Source organism: Lutra lutra, chromosome 4 (assembly GCF_902655055.1).
Source record: "Lutra lutra chromosome 4, mLutLut1.2, whole genome shotgun sequence".
Taxonomy (NCBI): Eukaryota; Metazoa; Chordata; class Mammalia; order Carnivora; family Mustelidae; genus Lutra; species Lutra lutra.
The window spans coordinates 104,763,949-104,784,707 of record NC_062281.1 but is presented as its reverse complement, the minus strand read 5'-3'; the positions used below and the strand labels follow the sequence as shown (position 1 = coordinate 104,784,707).

The 20,759-nt window shown below is 40.0% G+C and overlaps 1 long non-coding RNA gene across 1 annotated transcript in view; it reads right to left on the bottom strand.

Annotated features, from left to right (window-relative positions):
- Nucleotides 1-3,721: 3,721 nt before the first annotated feature.
- The window catches only part of LOC125098366 (uncharacterized), a 51,028-nt gene continuing 33,990 nt past the window's right edge, over nt 3,722-20,759 (bottom strand). The window contains exon 3 of the long non-coding RNA XR_007126806.1: nt 3,722-4,128. This is a non-coding gene — a long non-coding RNA (uncharacterized LOC125098366). The remainder of the gene's footprint in view (nt 4,129-20,759) is intronic.

Below are 20,759 nucleotides of genomic sequence, written 5' to 3'. Positions count from 1 at the left end.
TTTTCTTCAGCCTTTCTATCTTGGTCCATATGGTTGGAGTTATTTGCTTTTCAGAATTTAGATGGAGAAAGGGACAAAGACAAAACAAAGAAAAATGATGTTCTCATGCTCACTGTTTTTAAGGGCCTAAAAGCAGACTCCCTGGACCTGCCCTGGTATCTTCTATTTAGGGAACTTAGCCACCAGGTCACACCTAGCTTCAAGGAAGTTTGGGAAATGTAGTCTTCAATCTGAGCTTCTATGTGCCCAGCTAGCACATTTATTGCTAACTGAAGATGGGAGGAAACAAATATCAGGGGACAATTAATAGTCTCTCCCACATGTGACATATGAGACCCCTCATCACGTGTTCCAGACTACTCTTCTCTTCTAACCTCACTTCCTGCCCACCCACCTTCATATTTTAATAGCAAAACTAGAATACTCAAATGTTTAACCCAATTCTTCATGAACTATTATAATTTCATGACTTTGCACATTCTGTTTCTTTGCCTTGGAATCTCCTCATCCACTCATCTGCTAGGCAAACACCTATTTATCCTCCAAGAAAAGCTCATTGGCCCTTTGTCCAAGGTGTTCCAGTTCCTTTCACACCTCCTGCCCTTTGAACAAATATCCATTATAAATTATAGCATCATAGAATAAATACTTGCTGCTATATTTGCCTCCCGTCTGTCTGAGTTCCTTAAGTGTGTTCCTTTTCTGCCCTGAATCTCAACATTCCGCCAGGTGTCCAGTGCATAATGCATAGGAAATGTCTGCAGATCGAAGACTTGCAGAGTACAAAGGGATTGGCATTTTATTCTGTCCATATGCTGCAATTCTATTAATGCATTCTAAAGTTGCTGGGGTAGCAGCCAGCCACAGGCTTCTCTGGTGGTGGAACTGCTACACTGTCCCTACTATTTACTAAGGAGGGATCAAGGCAGAGCCTTCCTGACAGAAAATGAGCTTACCTGAGGAGAGAAATAATTGCTTCTTTATCTCTTAAATACAGTGTTGAAGGCAAGCACAGATGATTCCCTAAGTCTCCCTGTGTCTTTAAAGGAAAAGACAAAATGTCAAGTCTAGAGCCAACATGCTACAGGGTGTGTAAAAAGGTCAGAAGAGGGTCCCGGGGGATAAACTAGTAGCCAAAATGACAAACATCACACATTATTAGGACATAGTATTCTTTTTTTTTTTTTTTTTTTTTTTTTTTGACAGAGAGAGATCACAAGTAGATGGAGAGGCAGGCAGAGAGAGGGAGGGAGAGAGAGGGAAGCAGGCTCCCTGCTGAGCAGAGAGCCCGACGCGGGACTCCATCCCAGGGACCTGAGATCATGAGCCGAAGGCAGCAGCTTAACCCACTGAGCCACCCAGGCACCCCAGGACATAGTATTCTTAATGCTACAGTCTGATGGGAGAGGTAGCCAGCTCTATCCCCACCAGGAAATACTTCCTGACCTCCCTAGGCATCTCCCCAAGAACACGAATGCCTTTGAGATGCAACTTTGTTCCAACCCTCACCCCACCACATTTGCTGTTCTTTTGGAAGTATATAAAGACTCTGCTTTTGACACACAAATACTCAGAGCATTAGGGAAAACCCTTGGAAGTTATTAGTATTACAGCTGTCATTATGTTTTGCTAAAGAGCAAATATTAGAGATATATTCAATAAAAGATATATTGAGAGAGAACAGTTAACTGTACTATCTAGTTTGTTATCCAGGGACTTCGAAGTAGCTGTTGTATGTGAACAATTCTAATTGCATTGTCTTATGGACCATTTAAAAGAAAAGCCATAAGAGAATGTCTTCTGAGTTATTTCCTATGACTACTGACAGCCCTTTACAAAGCCCCATATGCTTCTGGTCTTGGAGTACAGTGGAGTGCCCTTTGGCCCACAAATTCCACTTCTGGGAAATCATCACAAGGAAATAATCAGTAGTATATCCAAAGATGTTTGTAAAAGGGTATTTATCTCATCACTATTCAAGATAGTGAAAAAGACTCGAAATATATGCCTCAAATTGTTGTAGCAAGATGTTCATGAAGTTAAGTAAAAAACATGAAGGTCATAAAAGAGAATATTCAGTGTGTTCCAAATTTTGTTTTTAAATCAAATTACTGTATCACATATTACAAGATAATTTGGCTGGGCATGTGCTGGCCCAGACTCAGGATGAGGGCAGATTTGCATAAAGCCCCTCCTAATATATCCATTTGTGTTAAAGCTTAATAATTACTGAGAGTCTGACCCCAAGCTTTATGTACCCACAAATTAATAGAGGGAATAAAGACTTCTGGAAGACCCCAAATCCTTCCCCTTCAGATTCAAAGTTTTTGTAAATTGTCTGATGGGTTAGAAATGAGAGGGTCTGAGTTTGAACTTTAAGGAACTTTAAGGAAGAATAGTGAGAATCCTAAAAGGAACAGCCCATGTAGGGGGAGGAGTCAAGAGCAGTAGACTGGCCTTGTCACAAAGGGCTAAGGATTAGGATAGTATTATCTGCCTCAGAACTCCCCCCAACTCAGCTGCCTTGGAAGTGGACTTAGTGGAAGTGGAAGAGTTTTAACCCATGGGGACTAGGCATATTTCTGTGGGGCATAAAAGGTTAAGGCAGAGAGAAGACAAGCTGTCCCTCATCTAGAGAGATACCATGGCGGTCATCTGTCCTACCAGTGGGTAGATAATAGAGGTGGACGATGAGGCCAGCAGGAGTGGGAGTCCAGTTAGCCAGACCCATACAGGTCTGCCAGGGTCTCCACAAAACTGGCAGTGACCACCCAGTCTGTCCCAGTGGCAGGGTTAAGAGCTACAGAAACAAGATGCCTTGGGGCACAAACAACTTTGCTTAGCGGCTCCTCTCCACCACCACCTGATTCTCATTTAATTGAGCCACAGAAACTTTCCCTATGAGAGTGAAATTTGGATTTCTCTGTTAGGCAACACATTTCTGTCCTGCCGACTTCAAAGCAAGCTATTCTCTCTGGAGAACCAGCCCCATGGCCAACAGTAGTCTCAAAGTGGCATCCAGGTTCTTAGACTACCTATAAGCAGTAGAAGGATCAGGACAATTTTTAGGAACAAATTAGCCCCCACAGTAATTCCAGAAATAACGGGAAAGAAAAAGGGTGGGAAAAGCTGGGCTTTTGCTACTTTGGCTAGTGGGATCTGGGAGTCATATCAAGTGATAACACTTGAGGTATCAGTGTAAGGATGACTGTGAGGAAAGGGGACAGGGCACCATCCAGAATGATAATGGACCTTTGCCCAGTATATACTTACCCCACAGACTAATTATCTAGAACAAGAATTATGTGATGTTGGGAATAACTGTATGTACTTTTAAGTGTGCAGGAAAGAGTATGGACTCTCCAAGGTGACTGGTAGACCCCAGTGAAAATGAAATTTAAGGAATATTACCAACGTTTCAAAGGTTTACTTATATGAGGTTCAAGAAAAACAAGGACAAAAGTTAACCCTATTACAAAAATAGAGGGGCTTTGGGGGGCGCCTGGGTGGCTCAGTGGGTTAAAGCCTCTGCCTTTGGCTCGGGTCGTGATCCCAGGGTCCTGGGATCGAGTCACACGTCGGGCTCTCTGCTCAGCAGGGAGCCTGCTTCCTCCTCTCTCTGACTGCCTCTCTGCCTACTTGTGATCTCTGTCTGTCAAATAAATAAATAAAATCTTAAAAAAAAAAAATAGAGGGGCTTTGGTACTCTAGAGGGCTCAATTGCAACAAATGACCATAATTTTGAAATTGTCCTGATGACCACCTAAGCCCTTCCTGTTGCAAGCATTGTATGGATTGGGATGCCATGGCCAAGTCCATATACCTCTCTTTACTTCAGGTGTGGGAGGTGGAATCTCCTGAAAGAGGGGTGGGGATAAAGGGGATATGGTTACATGTCTGGATTGGGGATGGGATGGTTCACCAACAAAGTACATCCCCAGTCCATCCAAAGGACTTGCCTAGTACCATAGGTGAGAGGTTGGGGAGCTTCTGGATATTCTTCTCATCCTTGTCTTGAGTGCAGATTCTGCTAAAAGACAGAAGCCACTTCTTTTCCTGAAGCTTCCACAACTGAGACACCTTGTTTAAATCTTGAAAACTTTTCATTTAAAGACTCTTCAATCCCGACTGTAGAAGAAAAAACAGGAGGAAAATACAAATAAGAAGTAAGGTTATATTCTTTCTGAGTGTAACAGAATCTGTGTTCAGAGTAACATCATAAAATAGAGATATAAGAAACTTGACCCTGAAAATAACACCATAAAAAGTTCTCTGCCTTAAGTTAACATCTGGTTAGAGCCAGCAATCAATGACATCATCTCAAGGAGATCATACTTTATTATCTAAATCAGATGGACATTGGAAAGGGTATGTGCTATGGCGAGTGCTGTGAATTGTATAAGACTGATGACTCACAAGCCTGTACCCCTGAAGCAAATAATACATTATATGTTAACACAATAAAAAAATCAGAACAACCTGAGCATGAAAGGACACCCTATTAATGTTTATACCCACATAACAGGCATAAAACCAGGGCTATTTTAGACCAACAAGAATGTATGGTCATCTAATTGTTTCTAAGTCCCATAGTCCATATGTTTCTGTTGGATTATTACAGAAAATGAAGGCAAAATTTGAGATAAATATATAAATGTTTAAGTATATGATAATATACTGCGTTCTGAATGCACCAAAATAGATCCATGTACCAAAGCCACAAGACGAGAATACTCCAGACAAAATGCTAGGAAGCCAGTTGTTTTAAAAAAATTGAAGAAGGAGGTATTACCAAACACATAGGACTAACCAGGATAAAGAAAAGATAATATTCTTCTGTCTCATAAAAATACAATTTATTTATTTTTTTTTAAGATTTTTTATTTATTTGACAGACAGAGATCACAAGTAGGCAGAGAGGCAGGCAGAGAGAGAGGAGGAAGGAGGCTCCCTGCTGAGCAGAGAGCCCAATTCAGGGCTCGATCCCAGGACCCTGGGATCATGACCTAAGCCAAAGGCAGAGGCTTTAACCCACTGAGCCATCCAGGCGCCCTAAGAATACAATTTAAAATGATGGCCCAAGGGATCTTGGAATAACTACTACTTTCTAGAAATTTATGGTAAAATGATTAATGACATAAATTATATGAAGTTTTTTTTTTTTTTTGAAAGTTTGTTTTTATGACCTAATTTTATTTTGCAAGACCTAGAAGGACCACAAATATACTCACTCTCCATCTGGGAGACACAGGCTTATAGTTACACCTTGACAAATACCAACCCTCCTAGGTCCTTAGTTTAAAAAACGTGTAAGACATATAAAATCACAGCAATAATGAAACAATCTCTGCCATCTTTGTCATCAATGACAGAAAAGGAAAAGCCTTCTTCAAGTTCAAGAGTTTGAGTCAAAGTGATCAGATCGGAACCGTGGCACTATTGCAGGAAGGTGAGCAAAAGTGACAGCCCAAGGCATTTCTAGAAGCCTACTTACTGCCCTAGTCCTTCTGGAAGAAGCACTCTGGGGAAAGATTAGTGAGCATGCATTCAAACCTGTGGCCAACTTCCAAATCTGAGTTCATCTTTTATTTTACACCCTCATACTACCTCTGAGGTTTAGGAGCTCACCTGTTTTGTCCAGATAATTCAAAGGAAAAGAAGCCCAAGGTTTCTGGCAACAAGTCTTTCCAAGACTGAAATGCAATATGCTCATCACAGATTAACTTGCCAAAGTGCAAGTACAGCTGAGAGTCAGGAATGTGTTGATAGTGTGCTTCCCTGGACGTGGAATGACAGTAGTCCCCTACCTTAAGAACTTATTACCAGTGTCAAGCTAGGTATTACTACAAGATGGCAGAACACACCTCAGGTATAAGGTGAAAAATCTGTTTTCATAAACACAAAGGAAAAGTAGAGTCTGAAAACTGCTTTAAGACTCAGCTAAGAATGTATAATGTCACAGTCAGGGAAGGGACTCTTTCCACTTCACATTAGACTAGATGAACTGCTGCCTCACGGAGGACACGCAAGGGGCCTTATTAGCACAACAACACAAAGGCACAGGGAGACAGAAGGCAGTGGAAGACAGCATGACAGCAACAGGGAAGTACCTGCCCAAGGTCCTTGCTGCTCACCAGCAGCCCAGGCAACAGATGGCACCCTGGGAAGCCAGATCCAAGGCAGAAGAAGAAAATGGCAAAGGGGATTCTACAGACTAAATGTTGTCCTCCCCAAATTCAGACATTGAAACGCAATCCCCAATGTAATGGAATTTGAGAATGGGGCCTCTGGAAGATGATTAGGTCACTTCAGAAGGTACATCTCATGAATGGAATTGGTGCCCCTATAAAAGAGACCCCCAGGCCGCCGGGGTGGCTCAGTCAGTTAAGCGTCTGACTCTTGATCTCAGCTCAGGTCTTGATCTCAGAGTTGTGAGCTCAACCCCACCTTGGGCTCCACACTGCATATGCAGCCTATTATAAAAAAGAGAGAGAGAGAGACCCCAGAGAGTTCCCTTGTCCCTACTGCCATGTGAAGACGCTGCAAAAAGACAACTATCTATGAACCAGAAAGTGGAATTGCACCAGATGCTAAATTGGCCAGCACCTTATCTCCAGAACTTTAAGAAACAAAATTTCTTGTTTATAAGCCAGCCAGTCTGTGGTAAGCTGTTAAAGCATTTCGAACAGACTAAGACAGGGAACATGGCTGTTCAGTTTGCTGGGTTCCCAGACACCTATGAGATGTCCCAAGGTCTCCATAAACAGACGCAACTATCTTTCAAACAATGGAAATTCTGATGAAGCTAGAAGGGTAAGTTTTAAAATGCTGTGCTAATGTGTCTTGCTAAATAGAGATTCCACAAATAAGACACTCTGTCTGTTTTCTTTCATTTTTTCTTCAATTTGTGTGATTTTATGAATGATGTTTTTAGTTACAGCTAGATTCAAAAGAATTCTGTTTTGATTATAGTGCTTGTTATTTTACTTCCCATTGCCAAAACAAAGACAGAATACAAAACAATACGTGCACTGTTATTACAACTATCTAAAAATATGCAAGCCTAAGGGCAAAAACCAAAAAGTAAGATACAGAGAAGGAAAAAAATTGTCTTTTAAAACTTGGAGACAGGGGCTCCTGAGTGGCTCAGTGGGTTAAAGCCTCTGCCTTCGGCTCAGGTCATGATCCCAGGGTCCTGGGATCAAGCCCCCCATCGGGCTCTCTGCTCAGCAGGGAGCCTGCTTCCTCCTCTCTCTCTCTCTCTGCCTACTTGTGATCTCTGTCTGTCAAATAAATAAATACAATCTTTAAAAAAAATAAAAAAATAAAACTTGGAGACATGATAATTAAAACCAAAATTTATTGTCAATATATATATTTCTAGTTATAATAATTTTTAGTTACTGGTATTTCAGAACAAGTTTTTTTTTTTCAAAAATCTCTTATCAAAACAGTTTTGAAATAAATAAGATTACTTTTACCATAAAAATGTCAGATTTGGCAATTAATTACATACTAATATTTCAGTGAGTCCTCCCCATGTTCTAAGTGTTGGATGTTAGCTTAAAATGTGTTAGGAAATAAGATAGCATCTGAGTGAAAAAGCAATGGATGGTGCCTGGCTGGCTCAGTCAGTAGAGTGTGCAACTCTTGATCTCAAGATTGTGAATTCAAGCCCCACATGGGGTGTAGAGATTACTTAAAAATAAAATCTTTTAGGGGTGCCTGGGTGGTACAGTTGGGTAAGCATCCAACTCTTGGTTTCAGCTTAGGTCTTTTTTTTTTTAAGATTTTATTTTTATTTATTTGTGAGAGAGAGAGCACACAGGCAGGCAGAGTGGCAGGCAGAGGCAGAGGGAGAAGCTCCCTGCATGGCAGGGAGCCTGATGTGGGACTTGATTCCAGGACACTGGCATCATGACCCGAGCCAAAGGCAGCCACTTAACTGACTGAGCCACCCAGACGTCCCTTGGCTTAGGTCTTGATCCCAGGGTGGTAAGATCAAGCTCTGCATCTGGCCCTTGCTCAGTGGGGAGTTTGCTTGAGATTCTTCTCTCTCTCCCTCTCCCCTCCACCCACACATTCTCTCTCTTTAAAATAAATAAATTTTTTAAAAATGAAATCTTTAAAAAATTTTTAATAAAAGGAAAAGAAGCCTTTCTCTTGGAATGTTATTAGCTTAATATTGATAGTTACAACAGTCTTATCTAGAAATTGGTTTTAAAAATGTGACTCCAAGTCCATTGATTATTAAGTGTAAGGGCAAAACTATAACCCTGGCCTCCTATCTCCTTGCCCAACACCATTCCAAACCCCTCCACTGCTCTGAAACACAGCTAAATCCTTGTTCTTGTGCTATCAGAGCAGAAACATCCTTATTTCAAAAGATGTATACATTCCTCATTGGACCATGCCAAACTTGATAGCCAAATAGCACACAGGAAGTTCTTGTGCTTTTGACAATGAGAGGCTTCCAGAAATAAAACATACCATTCAACACTAGTAGACTAACTCCAATGAGAATGGCTGGACAATTTTGCATATTAGCATAGTTAGATGTATAGGAATTCTCCAGAGATGGTGAAATGGCAACAAGACTTCTAGGAAACACATCTGTTTATGATGTTAGAAACCCAGGCACTGAGCTCATGAGAAGCACCTTACACCACTTCTCACTTTAGCAAATATCAAGGCCCAAAGGTTGGGTCAACAAGTGGGACTCCAAGAAATTTTTTTTACATCTATGCAAGATCAAGGCCTGAAGACAGTAAGCAACAGCTGGATGTTGCATTTGGAAGTGTGGTATGTAAGCCAACAGGAGTCCCAATTACCTTGCCAAATAGTACATGTTCCTTCCCTGGTAGTCTGGGTTCCTCTGTATCTGTTTGAGTATCTGATTCAGAAAATTCCCCCAGAAATAAAAAACCTAATAAAAACTAAATCAATACATAAATGAACTGTATTTCACGGTATTCAGTACTTGCCACAAACACAAAATCTTAAAGAAATGAGAAAGCACTCCTATAGGAAGGGAATGCAAAATTGGAATCAAAGTTATTTTCAGGGATAGTGAATATCAAGTCCCACTCCCTCCCCCTTCATTAGATAAGTGAGCAATGACCCAGAAAGGCAGGTAGAAGGATGGGGGGATGAAAATATTTTCATGTTTATGTATAAATGAATCCTAAACCACCTACCTGAATTCCCTCTTCTTTTTCTTTCACCATTCACCAATATAAAAAGGGAAAGTGGAAGGAAGTTAAGAAGTAACTACTAAGTGCCAGAAACTCTAATAATGGCATCATTCATTCACTCAAAAATATTATAAAGGATATTCTAAATGTGAAGCATGATACTAAGGACACAACCATGAATGAGACACAACAAATGGCCTCAAGATTACATTGGAAATCAGTTAGGAAGTAAATAGGCAATTACAATACAATTAATGGTTGCTCTTTTGGAAGTATATACAAACCACGAGGGAAGCACAGGGAATACTTAACTCTAGCAATAATTAAAAGCAAAACAGATTATAAGACACCTAGAAATAAATTTTATTTATTTATTTATTTATTTATTAAATATCTTATTTATTTATTTGACAGACAGAGATCAAGGTAGGCAGAGAAGCAGAGAGAGAGGGAAGCAGGCTCCCCGCCGAGCAGAGAGCCCGATGCAGGGCTCGATCTCAGGCCCCTGAGATCGTGACCCGAGCTGAAGGCAGAGGCCCAACCCACTGAGCCACCCAGGCGCCCCACAGGAATAAATTTTAAAAGATAGGGGTATAATGTTTATTAGAAAAAACACCAAGGGACACCTGGGTGGTCCAGTCAGTTAAGCGTCTGCCTTCAGCTCAGGTCATGATCCCAGGGTCCTGGGATCAAGTCCCACATCGGGCTCCTTGCTTGGTGGGGATATGCTTCTCTCTCTGCCAGACACTCCCCCTGCTTGTTCTCTCTCTCTCTCTCTCTCTGACAAATAAACAAATAAAATCTTAAAAAAAAAAACCAAAATAACAAAATAAAATTTTGCTAAAAAATATAAAGGAAGACCCAAATAAATGGAGATTCAAGCCATGTTCCTGGTTAGAGAGCTGTGACACCATAACAATATCAATTACCCCCCCACCATTCACCTATAAATTTAATGTAATTCCATCAAAATCTCAGTGGGATAAAAGGCGCTGTGTAGAGACACTAGTTTTCAATCCCAACACATGTTTTTTAAAGTCTCTTTCTTAGTAATAAATCTTCCAAATTTAGGCTGAGCACTGGCCACACATAACAAAGAATATAATTTCAGGCTTTGCAACAATTAGGTACACATATGGCACCAAGTTTTGCCAATAAGGTATAAATATAAATGTTGTATTACAGCTACTAGGAAACCCCCTCAAAGGCAGCCAGCATGCCCCCTTTGCCTTTTTGTCCTCACTTGCCACTTCCCATGTTGTGGTGGGAACTTGAGCAGTCATTTTAGAACATGAGGTCGAAGCCAAATACTGAGGATAGTGAAAGAGCAGGATAGAAAATACTGATCTCCTATTAATCATGTACCCATCATAGTGTCCCTGGACCAAGTTTTGTTTGATGGAGAAATAAATACACTTTCATCTAGTTTAAGCCACTGTTGGTTTTAAGTTTTCAGCTGAATCTGGTCCTAATCAGTAGCATGCCTAAGAGTGAATGAACAAGTATAGCTAAAAAAAACTCCAACAAAGATGAATGAAAGACTTGACATCTTAGCTGTTAAAATATATTCCAAAGCTCTAGTAATTAGACAGGGTGGCACTGGCACAGGAATAGAAAAAAGTTCAATGGGACAGATTTTAGAGCCTAGAAATGGACCTGTGTGTGTGTGTGTGTGTGTATGACAAAGTAAACATCTCTAAACAGTGGGGGAGAAAAAAATAATTCAATGTAAAAACAATAAATAAATAAATAATCACTAAATCCCCATCTCACATCATACAAAAGAATTTATTCCTGATGGCTTAAAAAAATCCCTAAGTATAAAAATAAATGATTATAAGAAAATATAGAACATTTCAAATTGTGAGATAGAAAGGTCTCTTTCAAAAAAACATAAAACTCAGAAGTCATAAAAAATAGATATCACAGTATAATTTTTTTTAAAGATTTTATTTATTTATTTGACAGACAGAGATCGCAAGTAGGCAGAGAGGCAGGCAGAGAGAGAGGAGGAAGCAGGCTCCCTGCTGAGCAGAGAGCCCGATGCGGGACTCGATCCCAGGACCCTGGGATCATGACCTGAGCTGAAGGCAGAGGCTTTAACCCACTGAGACACCCAGGTGCCCCAAATTTTTAAAATTCTATATAAGCTATAAACAAAGTTACTAGACAAATGACAGACGGGACATAAAGATTTGGAATATGTTCAACAAAGAGTTCATACCTATAGTGTATAAGAGTTTCTGTAAGGTAAAAAGAAAAGGTTCAATAGCAATGTATATACACACCTTACAGGCAATACAGTGACACTAAATTCATATCTCTCAATAGTTACCCTGAATGTAAATGGGCTAAATGCCCCAATCAAAAGACACAGGGTATCAGAATGGATAAAAAAACAAAACCCATCAATATGCTGCTACAAGAAACTCATTTTATACCCGAAGACACCTCCAGATTTAAAGTGAGGGGTGGAAAACAATTTACCATGCCAATGGTAAAGAAGAAAGAAAGCTGGGGTGGCAATCCTTATATCAGATCAATTAGATTTTAAGCCAAAGACTATAATAAGAGATGAGGAAGGATACTATATCATACTCAAAGGGTCTGTCCAACAAGAAGCTCTAACAATTTTAAATATCTATGCCCCTAACGTGGGAGCAGCCAACTATATAAACCAATTGATAACAAAATCAAAGAAACACATCAACAATAATACAATAATAGTAGGGGACTGAACACTCCCCTCACTGAAATGGACAGATCATCCAAGCAAAAGATCAACAAGGAAATAAAGGCCTTAAATGACACACTGGACATCACAGATATATTCAGAACATTCCATCCCAAAGCAACAGAATACACATTCTTCTCTAGTGCACATGGAACATTCTCCAGAATAGATCACATCCTGGGTCATAAATTAGGTCTCAACCAGTATCAAAAGATGGGGATCATTCCCTGCATATTCTCAGACCACAATGCTCTGAAGCTAGAACTCAATCACAAGAGGAAATTTGGAAAGAACCCAAATACATGGAGACTAAACAGCATCCTTCTAAAGAATGAGTGGGTCAACCAGGAAAATAAAGAAGAACTGAAAAAATTCATGGAAACAAATGATAATGAAAACACAACGGTTCAAAATCTGTGGGACACAGCAAAGGGAGTCCTGAGAGGAAAATATACAGTGATACAAGCCTTTCTCCAAGAAACAAGAAAGGTCTCAGGGACGCCTGGGTGGCTCAGTTGGTTAAGCAGCTGCCTTCGGCTCAGGTCATGATCCCAGCGTCCTTGGATCGAGTCCCACATCGGGCTCCTTGCTTGGCAGCGAGCCTGCTTCTCCCTCTGCCTCTGCCTGCCACTCTGTCTGCCTGTGCTCACTCTCGCTTCTCTCTCTATGACAAATAAATAAATAAAATCTTTAAAAAAAAAAAAAAAGAGACAAGAAAGGTCTCAAATACACAACCTAACCCTACACCTAAAGGAGCTGGAGAAAGAACAACAAAGAAAGCCTAAACCCAGCAGGAGAAGAGAAATCATAAAGATCAGAGCAGAAATCAATGAAATAGAAACCCCCCCCCCCCCCAAAAAAAAGAACAAATCAACGAAACTAGGAGCTGGTTCTTTGAAAGAATTAATAAGATTGATAATCCCCTGGCCAGACTTATCAAAAAGAAAAGAAAAAGGATCCAAATAAATAAAATCATGAATGAAAGCGGAAAGATCACAACCAACACCAAAGTAATACAAACAATTTTAAGAACATACTATGAGCAACTCTACACCAACAAATGTGACAATCTGGAAGAAATGGATGCATTCCTAGAGACATATAAACTACCACAACTGAACCAGGAAGAAATAGAAAGCCTGAACAGACCCATAACCAGTAAGGAGATTGAAACAGTCATCAAATATCTCCAAACAAACAAAAGCCCAGGGCCAGACGGCTTCCCAGGGGAATTCTACCAAACATTTAAACAAGAATTAATTCCTATTCTCCTGAAACTGTTCCAAAAAAATAGAAATGGAAGGAAAACTTCCAAACTCATTTTATGAGGCCAGCATCACCTTGATCCCAAAACCAGACAAGGATCCCATCAAAAAAGAGAATTACAGACCAGTATCCTTGATGAACACAGATGCAAAAATTCTCACCAAAATCCTAGCCAATAGGATCCAACAGAACATTAAAAGGATTATTCTCCATGACCAAGTGGGATTTATTCCAGGGCTGCAAGGTTGGTTCAACATCCGCAAATCAATCAATGTGATACAACACATTAATAAAAGAAAGAACAAGAAACATGATACTCTCAATAGAGGCTGAAAAAGCATTTGACAAAGTACAGCATCCCTTCCTGATCAAAAACTCTTCAAAGCGTAGGGACAGAGGGCACATACCTCAATATTATCAAAGCCATCTATGAGAAACCCACCGCAAATATCATTCTCAATGGAGAAAAACTGAAAGCTTTTCCGCTAAGGTCAGGAACACGGCAGGGATGTCCGTTATCACCACTGCTATTCAACATAGTACTAGAAGTCCTAGCCTCAGCAATCAGACAACAAAAGGAAATTAAAGGCATCCAAATCGGCAAAGAAGAAGTCAAACTATCACTCTTCGCAGATGATATGATACTATATGTGGAAAACCCAAAAGACTCCACTCCAAAACTGCTAGAACTTGTACAGGAATTCAGTAAAGTGTCAGGATATAAAATCAATGCACAGAAATCAGTTGCATTTCTCTACACCAACAACAAGACAGAAGGAAGAGAAATTAAGGAGTCAATCCCATTTAAAATTGCACCCAAAACCATAAGATACCTAGGAATAAACCTAAGCAAAAAGGCAAAGAATCTATACTCTGAAAACTATAAAGTACTCATGAAAGAAACTGAGGAAGACACAAAGAAATGGAAAAATGTTCCATGCTCCTGGATTGGAAGAACAAATATTGTGAAAATGTCTATGCTACCTAAAGCAATCTACACATTTAATGCAATCCCTATCAAAATACCATCCATTTTTTTAAAGAAATGGAACAATTAATCCTAAAATTTATATGGAACCAGAAAAGACCTCGAATAGCCAGAGGAATATTGAAAAAGAAAGCCAAAGTTGCTGGTATCACAATTCCTGACACAAGCTCTATTAGAAAGCTGTCATCATCAAGACAGTATGGTACTGGCACAAAAACAGACACATAGATCAATGGAACAGAATAGAGAGCCCAGAAATAGACCCTCAACTCTATGGTCAACTAATCTTTAATAAAGCAGGAAAGAATGTCCAATAGAAAAAAGACAGCGTCTTCAACAAATGGTGTTGGGAAAATTGGACAGCCACATGCAGAAAAATGAAATTGGACCATTTCCTTACACCACACACGAAAACAGACTCAAAATGGATGAAGGACCTCAATGTGAGAAAGGAATCCATCAAAATCCTTGGGGAGAACACAGGCAGCAACCTCTTCGACCTCAGCCGCAGCAACCTCTTCGACCTCAGCCACAGCAACTTCTTCCCAGGAACATCGCCAAAGGCAAGGGAAGCAAGGGCAAAAATGAACTATTTCATTTTTTTCATCAAGATCATAACCTTCGCACAGCAAAGGAAACAGTTAACAAAACCAAAAGACAACTGACAGAATGGGAGAAGATATTTGCAAACGACATATCAGATAAAGGGCTAGTATCCAAAATCTATAAAGAGCTTAGCAAACTCAATGCCCAAAGAACAAATAATCCAATCAAGAAATGGACAGAAGACATGAACAGACATTTCTGCAAAGATGACATCCAGATGGCCAACAGACACATGAAAAAGTGCTCCACATCACTCGGCATCAGGGAAATACAAATCAAAACCACAATGAGATACCACCTCACACCAGTCAGAATGGCTAAAATTAACAAGTCAGGAAATGACAAATGCTGGTGAGGATGCGGAGAAAGGGGAACCCTCCTACACTGTTGGTGGGAATGCAAGCTGGTGCAACCACTCTGGAAAACAGCATGGAGGTTCCTCAAAAAGTTGAAAATAGAGCTACCCTATGATCCAGCAATTGCACTACTGGGTATTTACCCTAAAGATACAAATGTAGTGATCTGAAGGGACATGTGCACCCAAATGTTTGTAGCAGCCATGTCCACAATAGACAAACTATGGAAAGAAACTAGATGTCCATCAACAGATGAATGGATAAAGAAGTGGTATATATATACAATGGAATACTATGCAGCCATCAAAAGAAATGAAATCTTGCCATTTGCGACGATGTGGATGGAACTAGAAGGTATTATGCTTAGCGAAATAAGTCAATCAGAGAAAGACAACTATCATATGATCTCCCTGATATGAGGAAGTGGAGATGCAACATGGGGGGTTTGGAGGGTAGGAAAAGAATAAGTGAAACAAGATGGGATTGGGAGGGAGAAAAACCATAAGAGACTCTTAATCTCACAAAACAAACTGAGGGTTGCCGGAGGGAGGGGGGTCGGGAGAGGGTGGTGGGGTTATGGACATTGGGGAGGGTTTGTGGTATGGTGAGTGCTGTGAAATGTGTACACCTGGCAATTCACATACCTGTACCCCTGGGGCTAAAAATACATTATATGTTTATAAAAAATGTATATACAGTATTTAAAAAGGAAATTTATAGTTAACTAATGGTGGTCAATAAATAGTTGAAAAGATAATCACTCTTACTTATGAGGCAACTTTATAACTGAATGTGGTATCTTTTGCCCTTCATGTCAGCAAATATTTTTTATTTTTTTAAAGATTTTTTCCAGGGGCGCCTGGGTGGCTCAGTGGGTTAAAGCCTCTGCCTTCGGCTCAGGTCGTGATCCCAGGGTTCTGGGATCGGGCCCCTCATAGGGCTCTCTGCTCTGCAGGGAGCCTGCTTCCTCCTCTCTCTCTCTTCCTTCCTCTCTGCCTACTTGTGATCTCTGTCTGTCAAAATAAATAAATAAAATATTAAAAAAAATAAAGATTTTATCCATTTATTTAACAGAGAAAGAGATCACAAGTAGGCAGAGAGGCAGGCAGAGAGAGAGAGGGAGAAGCAGGCTTCCCACTGAGCAGAAAGCCCAACGTGGGGCTCGATCCTAGGACCCTGAGATCATGACCTGAGCCAAAAGCAGAGCCAAAAGCCTTAACCCACTGAGCTACCCAGGCACCCCAGCAAATATTTTTTAAAGATTGATAGTAATCTGGAGAAATTAGTGCTCACAAAGAATTGGTAGGAGGATAAATCGATAACCGTTTTTGGAGAGCAATTTGGTTTTTCCTTTTAAAATGTTCATATTTTACTCCTATGAATTTATGTGTCAGAAATACTCCCTCAACTGCCCAAAAATATACACTTAAAATTCTTCCTTACACCACTATTTGTAATTACAAAATTTGGAAGCCATGCTAATATTCATCAGTATGGAAATAATTAAAAACACTTGAGTTCACCCACACCATGAGCCATGTAATGTAGAAAGATGCCTTGGAAATACTACTTAATTTAAAGAAGCAAGCTACAGAAAAATATGTATGTAGCATAATCCCATTTTGACAAAATAATAATATGTATAAAAAAATCACTGGATTCTCAGTCATGCTCCATACCTGTTTGATTTTCATCTTAGCATTCATCCTTGCCTCTTTTCTTGTTTACTTCTCGTGTGACCTGAACCCTTTGCCAGATTTTGAAAACCATGGTGATTAGGATATTATTTTCTGTATTGTTGAAGACTGCCTCTCTTGAGCTTAGAACAGTGCACCTATGAGTACTCCATAAATACTGCTTGAACAGGACAGTGAACAGGACAGATGTAGCCCGTGTTCAGAGTGTTTGATTTAGACCAGAATCAGCAAATCTTTTCTTAAAGATTCCAGATAATAAATAATCTAGGTTTGTAGACCATAAGGTCTCTATTGCAACTACCCACATTTCCCTGGTAGTGCTATAGCAGCCACTGGTATTATGTAAATGACTGGATAAGTGCGTTCCAATAAAACTGGGCTTGGAAGAACAGGAAAAAAAAAATCACTGGATAAATGGAGGTTAAAATGTTGACCATGGTTATTCCTGGGGTTGGATTTGCTGGGACTTACTCAGCTATTTTGCTAATGTTCGAATATTGCCTATGTACTGTATTTGTAATCAGAGAAAAAACAAACGTCATGGCTTAAGGAACTCTTCATTATCTGGAAACTATCTCTCCGATCATCTTCACTTCTCCCTACCCATCAATTTATGCTCTAGGTCACACAGAATCACATACAACTTGTTTCTCACATCCTTGCTTTATTTAGTTGATGCAATAATTCCCACTCCCTGAGCCACAAAAGACTCCGACACAAAAACATACCCAGCTTTTATTCATCACTTCATACTCAGCTGAGCTGTCTGCATCTCCAGAAACCCCTCCTTAGACGTCCAACTCTCCACTCTGGCTGGTTTAAGTGTTCCTTGTCAAAGGTATCACAGCATGTACTTCATTATGTCAACATTTGTTACAATGTTAGGTCAACACTGCATTGCAATTATCACTTAACATGTCAATCTCCCCCATTAAACTGGGAGATCTTGAAGGTAGGGATGTGCTCATTGCTCAGGGCACTTAGGTTACAAATTCCAGGAAGGCATGCAACATGGCACCATTATTCACTAACCTAGTATCTGATAGGTAGTGGGCACATTGATGAATGAATAATGAATCATGAATGAATTAACTGCCCACCTACCTGATGTACCGTTGTAGTCATCTCTTCAGTTGGCCTGAGTCAATGCCTAGCTCCATTCAAGAACTTGAATTTGAGGAATAGGCTTAATTCTTAATTAGTCAGTTCTTAATTCAGCAGAGGTGAAAAAAAAAAAAAAACACGGATGCATAGTTGTTCACAGCAGTATTTTATTTATTTATTTATTTATTTATTTATCTTCTAATTTTTTTCACAGCAATATTCTAAATAATAGAAAAAGAAAGTACAGGTAACCAGACAACCGAGGTGTCTAACTTAAAACATGGGTCTTAACCAAGGGAACATTTACCAAGCATCCACTCTCTAGTAAAAGAAAAATGAGATTTAGTCCCTGCTATGGGCTGAATTATATTCTCTAAAACGATATGCTGAAGTTCTAAACCCCAGTACCTCAGAATGAGACCTCATTTCATATGAGGGTGGTTGCAGATGGAATTAGTTAAGATGAGGTCATACTGGAGTAGAAAGGATGCTTAATCCCATGATTGGTGTCCCTAGAAGAAGAGAAAGACATACAGAGAGAAGGCCATGTAATCACAGAGGCAGAGACTAGAGTGCTGCAAACCCAGAACACCAAGGACTGCAGCCACCAGAAATCAGGAAGAAGCAAGGAAGGATTGCCCTACAGCTCTCATAGGGAACATGGTTCTGCTGACACCTGGATTTCAGACTGCTAGCTCCAGAACTGCAAGACAATCCATTTCTGTTTTTTTCAAGCCATCCAGTTTGTAGTACCTTTTTACTGTAGCTCTAGGAAACTAATATAGTCTCTATCTTCAGAAACCATAATAAGAGACACACATATGAACAAATATTTACACCACAGAGTGATAAGACAAAAACAAAATAAAATTGTGTACAACACTCAAATGTAATAACAAGTAGTGGTTAACTCTGCTGGGGATCTATATGGGGAGGGGAGAACTCATGGAAGGCTTCACACAAACAGTGATGGTAATTTGGGGTGTGGATGATGACTACTGGAATGCAAGGTGGGCATGGGGAATGAGAGCATGTTCTTCCAGACATAGAGACCAGCCTGTGCAAAGCCTGTGAAGTGTGAAATGGCACTGTGGATCCAAGAATGGCATGTAACTCATTACTGCCCTAGTTTAAGTAGAACGGCAAAAGAAAATATTGACCAAAGAAAAAATTGCAAGAAACAAGGACCAGATCGTGCATCACCTTGTATGCCTCGTCAAGGAAACTGAAATTTATCCATTTCATTATGGGAAGCACTGAGGTTTTGAAGGGAAATACAGGGTGAGAATAGAAAAGTCACTCTGTGGAGCAAAATGAAGAAGGAATTGGGTAGAATATGAAAAGTCACAGGCCCGACAGAATGACAAATTAGTAGGGGACTTTTTTTCTGTCCCTCATGATGCCCTCTCTTTCCTCCCACAGCTTCCACCCCTTACCCACTGATAGTCCTCAGTGACCATCATACAGGTTTTCATGTGGAAAGGAGATTACTCATTTTTTTCAGTGGCTCCAGGTCACAGTGAAAAAATTGCTGTACGTTTAAGAGAAGATATAAAGATACAAATTTCTCTCATTATAAAGAGTTTTATAATCAGCTTTATAACATTTTTCAAGTATGTCTTCGGATCCCTACTATGAAGAGGTAGAAGTTCCATGGCTAAATGTGTGGAAAATTTTGGTTTAAACAAAATAGTTTTCTCCCCTCTTGATCTCTGCAGAGCTCTTATTACTCTAATTTACATGATGGCTCTCCAAGAGCAGGGAATTCTATAAAATGTTTTCCTAATAATGCATTTGATCTCATAACCTTTTTCTGCAAATTATCACTTTCCAAAATGAAACACACTTGGGGAAATGTTGAATAGAATTTTCTAATGAGGTGGCGGTCCCTGCTTGGCTGCATTTTTGTTATGAGAACTCAGCCCTCGCAAGGATGATGTAAAAGGAGATTTCTCCATAGAGTGGAACGTTAGATTAAACTACTTCTGAAGTCACTTTCAACTCTACATGACATTATTCTGTGGCTATTGATGAGTTCCTCATGCCTGAAATCTGATTTGTCCTATCTTCAAGACTTCATTGTTATTGATTTTTTTTTAAAGGGGAGGAAATTTCACCCATTAATTAAATGGTAAACATAACTGGGCAATGAAGATTGGATTTTTTTCCCTGCATAAGGTCACTTATTCCCAGGATCAGACCACAAGAGCTTCCTTAGTGAAGAAACCCAATGCTTTCTGCTCCAGAGAGCCACTGGCTCCAACACCATGCCCAATTGTGTGGTTTCCTTACAGACATGCACCTCCAAGACTCCTAGTAACTTAAGCTGTTCTTGATTTTTCCCAGGGAAAATGAGATTTAAATACTTGACTACTTCAAAGGAATGCTGTCATCAATGATGTGAGGAGTGCTGAAGAGAAACAAAGAGAACCACTGTCTAAGGGCATGCTGGCAGGACATACCTCCTGTCAGATAGGCTGTGTGGAATGTAACTGAGGATGACAAGCAGGAAGATGGGAATGAAGAAATCAAGGAGGAAAAGTAATTTCTTTGCTGACTGAAGAACCTGCTGCTCTATCACAATCCCAGTCAGCCCAGTGGAGGTTTCAGACCCTGACCCTCCTCCCACTTAACTCAGTTCTAAGTTACAAGTGCATTTGATTGGCAAAACCTAAATTTCAACTAGTTAAGGGAGCCTTAAAAATGTGATCTTTACCTTCATAGCCTCTGGTGTACAGGAAGAACAGGAAGACATGCTAGAAAGACATTATGAAAGGTAGGGAGAAGGCCAAACAAACTACAATATGTGCCACC